The following is a 15,371-nucleotide window of genomic DNA, read 5'->3' on the forward strand; positions in this document are numbered from 1 at the left end:
GCACTTACCTGTGGATCAGCTGCAGGGCAGGTACAGCACACAGATACAGCATCACAGGTATGACAGACTCAGCCGACCTCTGACAGGGACCTGTAGAAAAAGAAAAGCAGAGTAACCAACCCTGGCTTTCTATATAGGGGTTAGCATAAATGTTGGAAGAGAAGCAAGGACTACCTCGCCAACATCCAACTGCTTAAAGCCACCAAAACTCTTACTAAAGAGGATTACATGGACACAGCATTGCCCCAATCCTTGTTTGAAGGGAAACTACCCATAAAAGGATTAAATATCTTCAGACACCATCTTCGCACACCTCCTTGATGTACAAAGGCAAAGAATGACTGGGAGATTGTGGGAGGCGGGAGGATACTTAAAGGGACAGTCTACAATAGAATTTTTATTGTTTTAAAAGATAGATAATCCCTTTATTACCCATTCCCCAGTTTTGCATAACCAACACAGTTATATTAATATACTTTTTACCTCTGTGATTACCTTGTATCTAAGAACCTTCTTCCAGCCCCCTGATCACATGACTGTGACTGTTTATTATCTATTGTCTTGCATTTAGCATTGTGTTGTACTAAATCTTAAATAACTTTCTGTGTCTGAACACAGTGTTATCTATATGGCCCACGTGTACTTTCAGCCTCTTTGTGTTGAAAATAAATTTAAAAAGCATGTGATAAGAGGGAGCCCTCAAGGGCTTAGAAATTAGCATATGAGCCTGCCTAGGTTTAGTTTAAACTAAGAATACCAAGAGAAAAAAGCAAATTTGATGATAAAAGTAAATTGGAAAGTTGATTAAAATTACATGTCCTATCTGAACAATGAAAGTTGACTAGACTGACCCTTTAAAGCTTTGCTGGGGTGTTCTTTCACCTCCTCCTGGTGGCCAGGAGTTAAATTCCCACTAGTAATTAGAATGGATTTGTGGACTCTTCATGCCATTGGAAAGAAATTAATTTATATATAGATCTTCGCTTGTTTGGATCTATGACTACTGCCACTCGGCAGTTTAAAGATAATACCTGTCCTGATGAAGGACCAACTGAGGGCCGAAACGTCGACCATGTATTAATGTTCTAAGAATAAAGAAAATATTTGTCTCTATACAAACCCTGAGAGTGCCCTTCTTCCACATTGTTCTCTCTCTCTATATATATATACACACACACAGTATATATATCTACAACATACTTTCCCTATTTATTTTGTTCTGTAATTCCATTTTGAAATTGTGAGCATTTTTAGTTACTGTTAGAAATGGAAGTGCAGAACACTTATTCCACACAGCCATTAGCTACACACTCTAGTGACCTATTTATAACTGTCCCTAAGTTACAACATGGCAGTTCCCATTGCTTTATAGACATTACAACTTTACACTTATTTTGTCACTTTTTAACTAGTGAGACATTTCAGATATATGGTATATGCATTTAAAAATTACATATGTGATGCATGAACATTTGTTGTGTTGTAGTTGCATGGTCAGAGCTTTCGGAAAGGTTTCACAGGGATGGACATGGTTACTCAGATAAGCATAACAAAGTGGTAAAGATAGAGATATTCGTTTTATTTCTTTGAGAGGCAAGTAGCTATAAAAGGGCACTTACATTAATCATTTGCAGACAGATGTAATCAAATAATACATAGAAAGTATCAATAATTAGATCAATCCGATTCCAAGATCTAGGACTGACATACACATTAATGTTGAAAACATAACTGCAACAATATTGTGAAAGAGATATTGCTACAGCATAGGCAGAAAATATCAAATGAGGAAAAGATCATTTCCATAAGCATAATGATAACATAGTTGTAAACAACCATAACAATAAAAGAATAAGATTGAAAAAAAAAGAGGAAACAGAAATGTGAACCCAGCGGAAAACTTGTCGACAAAATATATTAAAAAAATGTATTCGAGCAAACAAACAAATATAATAAATAATATTAAAGAAAATCCACCTACCCACAACATCTAAATTATTGATCACATAAGAGTGATAACATGAATCAGTTGATACTTCCAAGACTCCCTTACCGCAAAACGACACGTAAACTTCGTAAACCCTTTTTTCTATCAGACTTCCATATCGCCGGTATTACGAGTCTGACCTGGGAGGCCAAAAAGTGAGCGGTACACCCTCTACCTCCAAGATTCCTAACGCATTCTATAGTAGTTATGAGTTTTACACTACAATGCCGTAGCATAAAACTCATAACTAAAGTGGTAAAAAGTACACTAACACCCATAAACTACAAATTAACCCCTAAACCGAGGCCCTCCCGCATCGCAAACACTATAATAACTTTTTTAACCCCTAATCTGCCGCTCCGGACATCGCCGCCACTATAATAAACATTAACCCCTAAACCGCCACACTCCCGCCTCGCAAACACTAGTTAAATATTATTAACCCCTAATCTGCCACCCCTAACATCGCCACCACCTACATTATACTTATTAACCCCTAATCTGCCATCCCCAACGTCGCCACCACTATAATAAATGTATTAACCCCTAAATCTAAGTCTAACCCTAACACCCCATAACTTAAATATAATTTAAATAAATCTAAAGAAAACAGAATTTATGCTTACCTGATAAATTACTTTCTCCAACGGTGCGTCATCCATAACTTGTGGGAATATTCTCTTCCCCAACAGGAAATGGCAAAGAGCACAGCAAAAGCTGTCCATATAGTCCCTCCTAGGCTCCGCCCACCCCAGTCATTCGACCGACGGACAAGAGAAAAACAGGAGAAACCATAGGGTGCCGTGGTGACTGTAGTTAAAGAAAGAAATTAAAAAAACCAGGGCGGGCCGTGGACCGGACACACCGTTGGAGAAAGTAATTTATCAGGTAAGCATAAATTCTGTTTTCTCCAACATTGGTGTGTCCGGTCCACGGCGTCATCCATAACTTGTGGGAACCAATACCAAAGCTTTAGGACACGGATGAAGGGAGGGAGCCAATCAGGTTACCTAAACGGAAGGCACCACGGCTTGCAAAACCTTTCTCCCAAAAATAGCCTCCGAAGAAGCAAAAGTATCAAATTTGTAGAATTTGGCAAAAGTGTGCAGGGAAGACCAAGTCGCTGCCTTACATATCTGATCAACAGAAGCCTCGTTCTTGAAGGCCCATGTGGAAGCCACAGCCCTAGTAGAGTGAGCTGTGATGCGTTCGGGAGGCTGCCATCTGGCAGTCTCATAAGCCAATCGGATGATGCTTTTCAGCCAAAAGGAAAGAGAGGTAGCAGTAGCTTTATGACCTCTCCTCTTGCCAGAATAAACGACAAACAGAGAAGACGTTTGTCTGAAATCCTTTGTTGCTTCTAAATAGAACTTTAAAGCACGGACTACATCTAAATTGTGTAACAAATGTTCCTTCTTTGAAACTGGATTCGGACACAAAGAAGGCACAACTATTTCCTGGTTAATATTCTTGTTGGAAACAACCTTTGGAAGGAAACCAGGTTTAGTATGCAAAACAACCTTATCTGAATGGAACACCAGATAGGGCGGATTACACTGCAGAGCAGATAACTCAGAAACTCTTCTAGCAGAAGAAATAGCAACCAAAAACAGAACTTTCCAAGATAACATCTTGATATCTATGGAATGTAGAGGTTCAAACGGAACCCCTTGAAGAACTGAAATAACTAAATTCAGACTCCAGGGAGGAGTCAAAGGTCTGTAAACAGGCTTGATCCTGACCAAAGCCTGAACAAAAGCTTGAACATCTGGCACAGCTGCCAGTCGTTTGTGTAACAAGACAGATAAAGCAGAAATCTGTCCCTTTAGAGAACTCGCTGATAATCCCTTATCCAAACCTTCTTGAAGAAAAGAAAGGATCCTAGGAATTTTGATCTTACTCCATGAGAATCCCTTGGATTCACACCAACAGATATATCTTTTCCATATTTTATGGTAAATTTTTCTAGTTACAAGTTTTCTGGCTTGTACCAGAGTATCTATCACAGAATCCGAAAACCCACGCTTAGATAAAATCAAGCGTTCAATTTCCAAGCCGTCAGCTGGAGGGAAACTAGATTTGGATGTTCGAATGGACCCTGTACAAGAAGATCCTGTCTCAAAGGTAGCTTCCATGGTGGAGCTGATGACATATTCACCAGGTCTGCATACCAAGTCCTGCGTGGCCACGCAGGAGCTATCAAGATCACCGAGGCCCTCTCCTGTTTGATCCTGGCTACCAGCCTGGGAATGAGAGGAAACGGTGGAAACACATAAGCTAGGTTGAAGGCCCAAGGCGCTACTAATGCATCCACTAGAGTCGCCTTGGGATCCCTGGATCTGGACCCGTAGCAAGGAACCTTGAAGTTCTGACGAGACGCCATCAGATCCATGTCTGGAATGCCCCATAATTGAGTCAACTGGGCAAATATCTCCGGGTGGAGTTCCCACTCCCCCGGATGGAATGTCTGACGACTCAGATAATCCGCCTCCCAGTTTTCCACTCCTGGGATGTGGATCGCAGATAGGTGGCAGGAGTGATCCTCCGCCCATTTTATGATTTTGGTCACTTCTCTCATCGCCAGGGAACTCCTTGTTCCCCCCTGATGGTTGATGTAAGCAACAGTCGTCATGTTGTCTGATTGGAATCTTATGAATCTGGCCTTTGCTAGTTGAGGCCAAGCCCTGAGAGTATTGAATATCGTTCTCAGTTCCAGAATGTTTATCGGGAGAAGAGACTCTTCCCGAGACCATAGACCCTGAGCTTTCAGGGAGTCCCAGACCGCGCCCCGGCCCACTAGACTGGCGTCGGTCGTGACAATGACCCACTCTGGTCTGCGGAAGCTCATTCCCTGGGACAGGTGATCCTGGGTTAGCCACCAATGGAGTGAGTCTCTGGTCTTCTGATCTACTTGAATCACTGGAGACAAGTCTGTATAGTCCCCATTCCACTGTTTCAGCATGCACAGTTGTAATGGTCTTAGATGAATTCGCGCAAAAGGAACTATGTCCATTGCTGCAACCATCAACCCTACTACTTCCATGCACTGAGCTATGGAAGGTCGTGGAACAGAGTGAAGAACTTGACAAGCGTTTAGAAGTTTTGACTTTCTGACGTCTGTCAGGAAAATCTTCATTTCTAAAGAATCTATTATTGTCCCCAAGAAAGGAACTCTTGTCGACGGAGACAGGGAACTCTTTTCTATGTTCACCTTCCACCCGTCAGATCTGAGAAAGGCCAGAACGATGTCTGTGTGAGCCTTTGCCTTTGAAAGAGACGACGCTTGTATCAGAATGTCGTCCAAGTAAGGTGCCACTGCAATGCCCCTTGGTCTTAGAACCGCTAGAAGGGACCCGAGTACCTTTGTGAAAATCCTTGGAGCAGTGGCTAGCCCGAATGGGAGAGCCACAAACTGGTAATGTTTGTCCAGAAAGGCGAACTCTTTGTGGATAGGAATATGTGGATACGCATCCTTTAGATCAGGGGTGTCAAACTCATTTTAGTCGCGGGCCATTTTCCATACAAGTACAACTCACGTGGGCCGCACACTACCTACATATCTTGTCATTGCTAAACAGTACAGTGGCATTTGCTATAACTGTATAAATTTCAAAAGATTGTGTTCTGTAACTCCTAATTAACTTACTCTGGCTTGAGGAAATGTGCTCTAATGCTTTTAAGAAGGTGAGACACATGCTCCACCTGCGACCCACTGTTTATAATAGTGATAGACATACCTGTTGTACATAATATAAAATAAATACATAGAAATATATATAAAGTATGTGATTTTAGTTAAAGAGAAAATGATGGAAAGGAATGGACAGAAATGATGTGGGAAATCAGTGCTACCATAGTAATGAACTGCATGTGTTAAAGAAATCATTATGCACTTATCTGTCTTTTTCTTTTTAATAACGTATGTTTTAATGTATGTGCATCCCTAACAGTAAGCGCACTCGCTCTTTAAGTAATAAGCATATTATAATTAATATTTTTCATGGAGGTGGCGTGGGCCGCACAAAATTAGGTTGAGGGCCGCATGAGGCCCGCGGGCCGCAAGTTTGACACCCCTGCTTTAGATCCACGGTAGTCATAAATTGACCCTCCTGGATTGAAGGTAAAATCGTTCGAATAGTTTCCATTTTGAACGATGGCACTCTGAGAAATTTGTTTAGAATCTTTAAATCCAGAATTGGTCTGAAAGTTCCCTCTTTTTTGGGAACTACAAACAGATTTGAATAAAACCCCATTCCTTGTTCCACAGTTGGAACTGGGTGTATCACTCCCATTTTTAACAGGTCTTCTACACAATGTAAGAATGCCTGTCTCTTTATTTGGTTTGAAGATAAGTGAGACATGTGGAACCTTCCCCTTGGGGGTAGTTCCTTGAATTCCAGAAGATAACCCTGAGAAACTATTTCTAGTGCCCAGGGATCCTGAACATCTCTTGCCCAAGCCTGAGCGAAGAGAGAGAGTCTGCCCCCTACTAGATCCGGTCCCGGATCGGGGGCTACTCCTTCATGCTGTTTTGGTAGCAGCAGCAGGCTTCTTGGCCTGCTTACCCTTGTTCCAGCCTTGCATCGGTTTCCAAGCTGGTTTGGTTTGCGAAGAATTACCCTCTTGTCTAGAGGCTGCAGAGTTGGAGGCCGGTCCGTTCCTGAAATTGTGAAAGGAACGAAAATTAGACTTGTTCTTAGCCTTGAAAGGCCTATCTTGTGGGAGGACGTGGCCCTTACCCCCAGTGATGTCTGAGATAATCTCTTTCAATTCTGGCCCAAAAAGGGTTTTACCCTTGAAAGGGATATTAAGCAATTTTGTCTTAAAAGATACATCGGCTGACCAAGACTTTAGCCAGACCGCTCTGCGCGCCACAATTGCAAACCCTGAATTTTTCGCCGCTAATCTAGCTAACTGCAAAGCGGCATCTAAAATAAAGGAATTAGCTAACTTAAGTGCGTGAATTCTGTCCATAACCTCCTCATACGGAGTCTCTCTACTGAGCGACTTTTCTAGTTCCTCAAACCAGAACCACGCTGCTGTAGTGACAGGAATAATGCACGAAATAGGTTGCAGGAGGTAACCTTGCTGTACAAAAATCTTTTTAAGCAAACCCTCCAATTTTTTATCCATAGGATCTTTGAAAGCACAATTATCCTCGATAGGAATAGTAGTGCGCTTAGCTAGTGTAGAAACTGCCCCCTCGACCTTAGGGACTGTCTGCCATAAGTCCTTTCTGGGGTCGACCATAGGAAATAATTTCTTAAATATAGGAGGGGGGACAAAAGGTATGCCGGGCTTCTCCCACTCCTTATTCACTATGTCCGCCACCCGCTTGGGTATAGGAAAAGCGTTGGGGTGCACCGGAACCTCTAGGAACTTGTCCATCTTGCACAATTTTTCTGGAATGACCAGGTTGTCACAATCATCCAGAGTAGATAGCACCTCCTTAAGCAGTGCGCGGAGATGCTCTAATTTAAATTTAAATGTCACAACATCAGGTTCTGCCTGTTGAGAAATTCTACCTGAATCAGAAATTTCCCCATCTGACAAAACCTCCCTCATGGCCACTTCAGATTGGTGTGAGGGTATGACAGAGCAATTATCATCAGCGCCCTCCTGCTCTACAGTGTTTAAAACAGAGCAATCGCGCTTTCTCTGAAATGCAGGCATTTTGGATAAAATATTTGCTATGGAGTTATCCATTACTGCCGTCAATTGTTGCACAGTAACAAGCATTGGCGCGCTAGAACTACTAGGGGTCTCCTGCGTGGGCAAAACTGGTGTAGACACAGAAGGAGATGATGTAGAACTATGTCTAGTCCCTTCATCTGATGAATCATCTTGGGCAACTTTACTATCTGTGGCAATACTGTCCTTACTTTGTTTGGACGCTATGGCACAATTATCACACAATTTTGAAGGGGGAGACACATTGGCTTCCGTACATACAGAACATAGTTTATCTGAAGGCACAGACATGTTAAACAGGCTTAAACTTGTCAATAAAATACAAAAACCGTTTTAAAACAAAACCGTTACTGTCTCTTTAAATTTTAAACAGGGCACACTTTTTTACTGAATATGTGAAAAACTATGAAGGAATTGTTCAATTTTAACCAAATTTTCACCACAGTGTCTTAAAGCATTCAAAGAATTGCACCCCAAATTTCAGACCTTTAACCCTTAAAATGACGAAACCTGAGCCGTTTACAGTTTTAACCCCTCTACAGTCCCAGCTGAAGCCTTCTATAGAAACATAGAAACATAGATATTGACGGCAGATAAGAGCCATAGGCCCAGCAAGTCTGCCCCACCTTACCTAACAGTATAAACTTATCTAGTTCGTAGGATAGCCCTATGCTTGTCCCATGCATTTTTAAAGTCCCCCACAGTGTTTGTTGCTACTACCTCTTGAGGAAGTTTATTCCATAAATCAATCACTCTTTCTGTAAAGAAGTGCTTCCTCAAATTACTCCTGAATCTACTACCCTTTAGCTTGAGCTCATGACCCCTTGTTCTTGAATTTTCCATTTTATGTAAAATACCCACAGCCTCAGTTTTACTAAACCCTTTAATGTACTTGAAAGTTGCTATCATATCACCTCTTTCCCTTCTCTCCTCTAAGCTATACATATTTAGGTCATTGAGCCTATCCTGGTAAGTTTTATTTTTTAGACCATGTACCATTTTGGTAGCCCTCCTTTGCACAGATTCAAGTTTGTTAATATCCTTCTGAAGATATGGCCTCCAGAACTGCACACAATACTCAAGATGAGGCCTAACTAATGATCTATAAAGTGGCATAAGAACCTTACTATTTCTGCTGCAAATACCTCTACCAATACATCCAAGCATTCTGCTAGCCTTACTCGCTGCCTTACTACATTGTTTACTAAGTTTTAAATCATCTGAAATAATAATTCCCAAGTCCTCTTCCTCGTCTGTAACAGTCAGTAAAGTGTCATTGAGTCTGTAATTAACATTTGGATTTTTCTTCCCTAAATGCATTATTTTACACTTTGCTGTGTTAAACTTTAGATCCCAGTCGTTTGTCCAATCCTCCAATTGTTGTATATCACTTCTCATTTTGTCTACCCCCCCTGGAACATCCACTCTGTTGCAAATTTTTGTATCATCTGCAAAGAGACATACTTTCCCCTGTAGCCCTTTGCTGATATCGCAGATAAATATGTTAAACAAAACAGGCCCCAGAACTGACCCCTGAGGAACACCACTAGTAACAGCCCCCTCTGCTGAATGAACTCCATTTACTAAGACACTTTGTTTTCTGTCCTTAAGCCAGCATTCCACCCAGTTCACAATTTTTGAATCTAGACCAAGGAGATATAGTTTGTGAATAAGTTTATTGTGTGGGACGGTGTCAAATGCTTTGCTGAAATCTAGATATGCTACATCAACTGCTCCTCCCTTGTCTAATACTTTTGTTACATAATCAAAGAAGTCAATTAGATTAGTCTGACATGATCTCCCTGAAGTAAAACCATGCTGATTTTGGTCCTCTAGGAACCTTTTCAACTACTTCCAGACCCACACACATGCAGCTGCATGTCCTGCTCTCAAAAGTAACTGCACAGTAATGGCGCAAAAATGAGGCTCTGCCTACTACATAGAAGGCCCTTCCTGACTGGGAAGGTGTCTAAACCAGTGCCTGACGTAAAAAAACGTTCCCCAAAGTTATAAAGTGTGAATTTCAACATCAAGCTGTATAAAATGCCCAAATAAAGCAATCGATCTAGCCCATAAAAGTGTCTACCAGTTTTATAGCCCATATTAAGCCCTTTATTCTGTTTGAGACTAAAAAATGGCTTACCGGTCCCCATGATGGGGAAAATGACAGCCTTCCAGCATTACACAGTCTTGTTAGAAATATGGCTAGTCATACCTTAAGCAGAAAAGTCTGCCAACTGTTTCCCCCAACTGAAGTTATCTCATCTCAACAGTCCTATGTGGAAACAGCAAACGATTTTAGTTACTGCTGCTAAAATCATATTCCTCTCACAAACAGAACTCTTCATCTTTTTCTGTTTCAGAGTAAATAGTACATACCAGCACTATTTTAAAATAACAAACTCTTAATAATAGAATAAAAAACTACAACTAAACACCCCATACTCTTCACCATCTCCGTGGAGATGCTGCTTGTTCAGCGGCAAAGAGAATGACTGGGGTGGGCGGAGCCTAGGAGGGACTATATGGACAGCTTTTGCTGTGCTCTTTGCCATTTCCTGTTGGGGAAGAGAATATTCCCACAAGTTATGGATGACGCCGTGGACCGGACACACCAATGTTGGAGAAAATTACTATAATTAACTAAATTATTCCTATTTAAAACTAAATACTTACCTATAAAATAAACTCTAAGCTAGCTACAATATAACTAATAGTTACATTGTAGCTATCTTAGGGTTTATTTTTATTTTACAGGCAAGTTTGTATTTATTTTAACTAGGTAGAATAGTTATTAAATAGTTATTAACTATTTAATAACTACCTAGCTAAAATAAATACAAACTGACCTGTAAAATAAAACCTAACACCCTAACATGAACCCCAAGTCTAAACACCCCTAATCTTACACTTATTAACCCCTAATCTGCCGCCCCCGACATCGCCGCCACCTACGTTATATTTATTAACCCCTAATCTGCCATCCCCAATGTCGCCGCAACCTACCTACACTTATTAACCCCTAATCTGCCACCCCCAACGTCGCTGCCACTATATTAAATGTATTAACCCCTAAATCTAAGTCTAACCCTAACCTTAACACCCCCTAATTGAAATATAATTAAAATAAATCTAAATAAAATTTCTATCATTAACTAAATTATTCCTATTTAAAACTAAATACTTACCTATTAAATAAACCCTAAGCTAGCTACAATATAACTAATAGTTACATTGTAGCTAGCTTAGGGTTTATTTTTATTTTACAGGCAATTTTGTATTTATTTTAACTAGGTAGAATAGTTATTAAATAGTTATTAACTATTTAATAACTATCTAGCTAAAATAAATACAAATTGACCTGTAAAATTAAACCTAACCTAAGTTACAATAACACCTAACACTACACTACAATTAAATAAATTAACTAAATTAAATACAATTGAGTAAATTAAATACAATTAAATAAATTAAATTAGCTAAATCACAAAACAAAACACTAAATTACAGAAAATAAAAAACAAATTACAGATCTTTAAACTAATTACACCTAATTTAATAGCCCTATCAAAATATAAAAAAGCCCCCCCAAAATAAAAAAAAAACCCTAGCCTAAACTAAACTATCAATAGCCCTTAAAAGGGCCTTTTGCGGGGCATTGCCCCAAAGTAATCAGCTCTTTTACCTGTAAAAAAAATAATACAAACAACCCCCCAACAGTAAAACCCACCACCCACACAACCGACCCCCCAAATAAAATCCTAACTGAAAAACCCTAAGCTCCCCATTGCCCTGAAAAGGGCATTTGGATGGGCATTGCCCTGAAAAGGGCATATAGCTCTTTTGCAGGCCCAGCCCTAACCTAAAAAATAAACCCACCCAATACACCCTTAAAAAAATCCTAACACTAACCCCCGAAGATTCACTTACCGGGAGAAGTCTTCATCCAAGCGGCAAGATGTCCTCAACGAAGCCGGCAGAAGTGGTCCTCCATATGGGCAGAAGTGGTCCTCCAGACGGGCAGAAGTCTTCATCCAGACGGCATCTTCTATCTTCCTCCTTCCGGAGCGGAGCGGGTCCATCTTCAAGACATCCGACGCGGAGCATCCTCTTCAAACAACTGCTTCTTCGTAATGAATATCTCTTTAACTGACATTATCCAAGATGGCATCCCTTAGATTCCGATTGGCTGATAGAATTCTATCACCCAATCGGAATTAAGGTAGAAAAAATCCTATTGGCTGATGCAATCAGCCAATAGGATTGAGCTGGTATTCTATTGGCTGTTCCAATCAGCCAATAGAATGCAAGCTCAATCCTACTGGCTGAGTGGATCAGCCAATAGGATTGAAGTTCAATCCTATTGGCTGATTGCATCAGCCAATAGGATTTTTTCTACCTTAAATCCGATTGGGTGATAGAATTCTATCAGCCAATCGGAATCTAAGGGATGCCATCTTGGATAATGTCAGTTAAAGAGATATTCATTACGAAGAAGCCGTCGTTTGAAGAGGATGCTCCGTGTCAGATGTCTTGAAGATGGACCCGCTCCGCGCCGGAAGGATGAAGGCCCATCTGGAGGACCACTTCTGCCGGCTTCTTTGAGGACATCTTGCCGCTTGGATGAAGACTTCTCCCGGTAAGTGAATCTTCGGGGGTTAGTGTTAGGATTTTTTTAAGGATGTATTGGGTGGGTTTATTTTTTAGGTTAGGGCTTTGGGCCTGCAAAAGAGCTAAATGCCCTTTTATGGGCAATGCCCATCCAAATGCCCTTTTCTGGGCAATGGGGAGCTTAGGGTTTTTTAGTTAAGAATTTTATTTGGGGGGTTGGTTGTGTGGGTGGTGGGTTTTACTGTTGGGGGGGTTGTTTGTATTTTTTTTTACAGGTAAAAGAGCTGATTACTTTAAGGGCAATGCCCCTTAAAAGGCCCTTTTAAGGGCTATTGATAGTTTAGTATAGGCTAGGTTTTTTTTTTTTGGGGGGGGGGGTTATTTTGATAGGGCTATTAGATTAGGTGTAATTAGTTTAAAAATCTGTAATTTGTTTTTTATTTTCTGTAATTTAGTCTTTTGTTTTTTTATGATTTAGCTAATTTAATTTAATTGTATTAAATTGAGTTAATTTATTTAATTGTATTTAATTTAGTTAATTTATTTAATTGTAGTGTAGTGTTAGGTGTTATTGTAACTTAGGTTAGGCTTAATTTTACAGGTCAATTTGTATTTATTTTAGCTAGATAGTTATTAAATAGTTAATAACTATTTAATAACTATTCTACCTAGTTAAAATAAATACAAAATTGCCTGTAAAATAAAAATAAACCCTAAGCTAGCTACAATGTAACTATTAGTTATATTGTAGCTAGCTTAGGGTTTATTTAATAGGTAAGTATTTAGTTTTAAATAGGAATAATTTAGTTAATGATAGAAATTTTATTTAGATTTATTTTAATTATATTTCAATTAGGGGGTGTTAAGGTTAGGGTTAGACTTAGATTTAGGGGTTAATACATTTAATATAGTGGCAGCGACGTTGGGGGTGGCAGATTAGGGGTTAATAAGTGTAGGTAGGTTGCGGCGACATTGGGGATGGCAGATTAGGGGTTAATAAATATAACGTAGGTGGCGGCGATGTCGGGGGCGGCAGATTAGGGGTTAATAAGTGTAAGATTAGGGGTGTTTAGACTCGGGGTTCATGTTAGGGTGTTAGGTGTAAACATAAAATGTGTTACCCAATAGGAATCAATGGGGCTGCGTTACTGAGTTTTACTCTGCTTTTTTGCAGGTGTTAGACTTTTTCTCAGCCGGCTCTCCCCATTGATGTCTATGGGGAAATCGTGCACGAGCACGTATAACCAGCTCACCGCTGACTTAAGCAGCGCTAGTATTGGAGTGCGGTATGGAGCAAAATTTTGCTCTACGCTCACTTCTTGCCTTTTAACGCCGGGTTTAGAAAAACCTGTAATACCAGCGCTGCATGTAAGTGAGCGGTGAGAGAAAACTGCTCGTTAGCACCACATAGCTCCTAACGCAAATCTCTTAATCTGGCCGATTGTTTTCCATTTGGTGAAGATATGTTAAGTGGTTGCAATTAGTGACTATGATGGTGTCAAAGGCTGTAGCAAGTTTCAAGCAATAGGCAACTTTCTAGCAGCCTTAAGGCAAATGCAGAATTATCTTTGAGTTCTAGAAACATATTCCAAGCCAAGAGGTCTGTTCCCCTGAGTGTTAGTGCACAAAGTTGGAAGACTCTATTCCATAAAGGAACCCTGCAACCATACATGGAAGTGAATCGCCACCCTTTGTCATTTATACATTAACTGTGTGTTATATAGAAATCATGTGGTCCCTCATTTGAAATATCATTCTGGTTTTTTTCGATGAGATGTTGCATGTGTATTATCTTATTAAAGGCAGAGCTAGCTGCAAATATTTTGGACCTGTACTATTTTATTGCTCTAAACTTCATACCCAAAAAGTTAAATAATTGACATTCTTACACTGTATGGACTATGTTATTCTTTCTTTTTTCAATGAAGGTTTATATGTTTATATAGATTATAGTACTGATATTATTTTTTTTATAGTATCAAATTCCAGATATGCGCCAAGCTATGTGGAGAGCAACCACCCTCATGGATTATTGCATTACTATATTATACAGGAAGTAGATTTGAGATGAGATTCATTAGGAACATATATGTGAAAGTTAATCTTACATAATTTATTTTGGATGGAGAAAGTGACAGTATCTCAATATAGGGACAAAGTAAGAAACAGAAAATGTATGAAGAATAACTTTAAAGGGACAATCCACACCAAAATTGGTATTGTTTAAAAAGTTAGATAACGCTTTTACGACCCATTCCCCAGGTTTGCACAACCAACATTGGTATATTAATATACTTTATAACATTTAAACCTCTAAATTTCTGCCTGTTTCTAAGCCACTACAAACAGCCTCTTATCACATGCATTTTCATTAGCTTTTCACAACAGGAGACTGATTGTTTATGTGGGCCATATAGATAACATTGTGCTCACACCTGTGAAGCTGTGCACAACACAGCACTAATTAGCTAAAATGCAAGTCAATAGATAATAAATAAAAAGTCATGTGATCAGGGGGCTGTCAGAAGAGGCTTAGATACAAGGTAATCACAGAGGTAAAAAGTGTATTAATATAAATGTGTTGGCTGTGCAAAACTGGGGAATGGGTAATAAAGGTATTATCTTTCTTTTTAAGCAATACAAATTTTGGAGTTGACTGTCACTTTAAGCCTTCTTCCTTAGTTTCCTTCATTTTTGCAATCTCTTTTTTTAATAGTTTTTTCTTTTTTGTATCTTAATCCGTGGTGCTACTCATTTTGTTGTCCCCTTGCTCTGATTTAAATTATTTCTCCAAAATGAATTACTGTCGTCTCTATGCCTTCCTCTTTTTGAGACTTTCATTTCATTAACTCTAACTTCTGTGGCTACCAAATTTGTCTAATGATTAGGTGAGCATCGGCTCTTCATTGTGTTCTTTTTATCTCCTTTCTCTTAAAGTCCACATAAGGCTTAACCCCTTAATTCATTATTGTGTTATTTATATACTTTCCTTAGTTTGTGTGTGTGTGTGTAAAATACATATTGTTATTATTTAATTGTTTTAGCCCTGATAAGTATGGTGATTGAATAAATAGTTAATATG

At 39.6% G+C, this 15,371-nt stretch overlaps 1 protein-coding gene across 2 annotated transcripts in view; it reads right to left on the minus strand.

The window, feature by feature from the left end:
- PHYHIP (phytanoyl-CoA 2-hydroxylase interacting protein) overlaps positions 1 to 15,371 on the minus strand; it is a 345,321-nt gene that overhangs the window by 243,984 nt on the left and 85,966 nt on the right. The gene's annotated exons all lie outside the window — the stretch shown is intronic.

This window comes from Bombina bombina, chromosome 6 (genome assembly GCF_027579735.1).
Source record: "Bombina bombina isolate aBomBom1 chromosome 6, aBomBom1.pri, whole genome shotgun sequence".
Taxonomy (NCBI): Eukaryota; Metazoa; Chordata; class Amphibia; order Anura; family Bombinatoridae; genus Bombina; species Bombina bombina.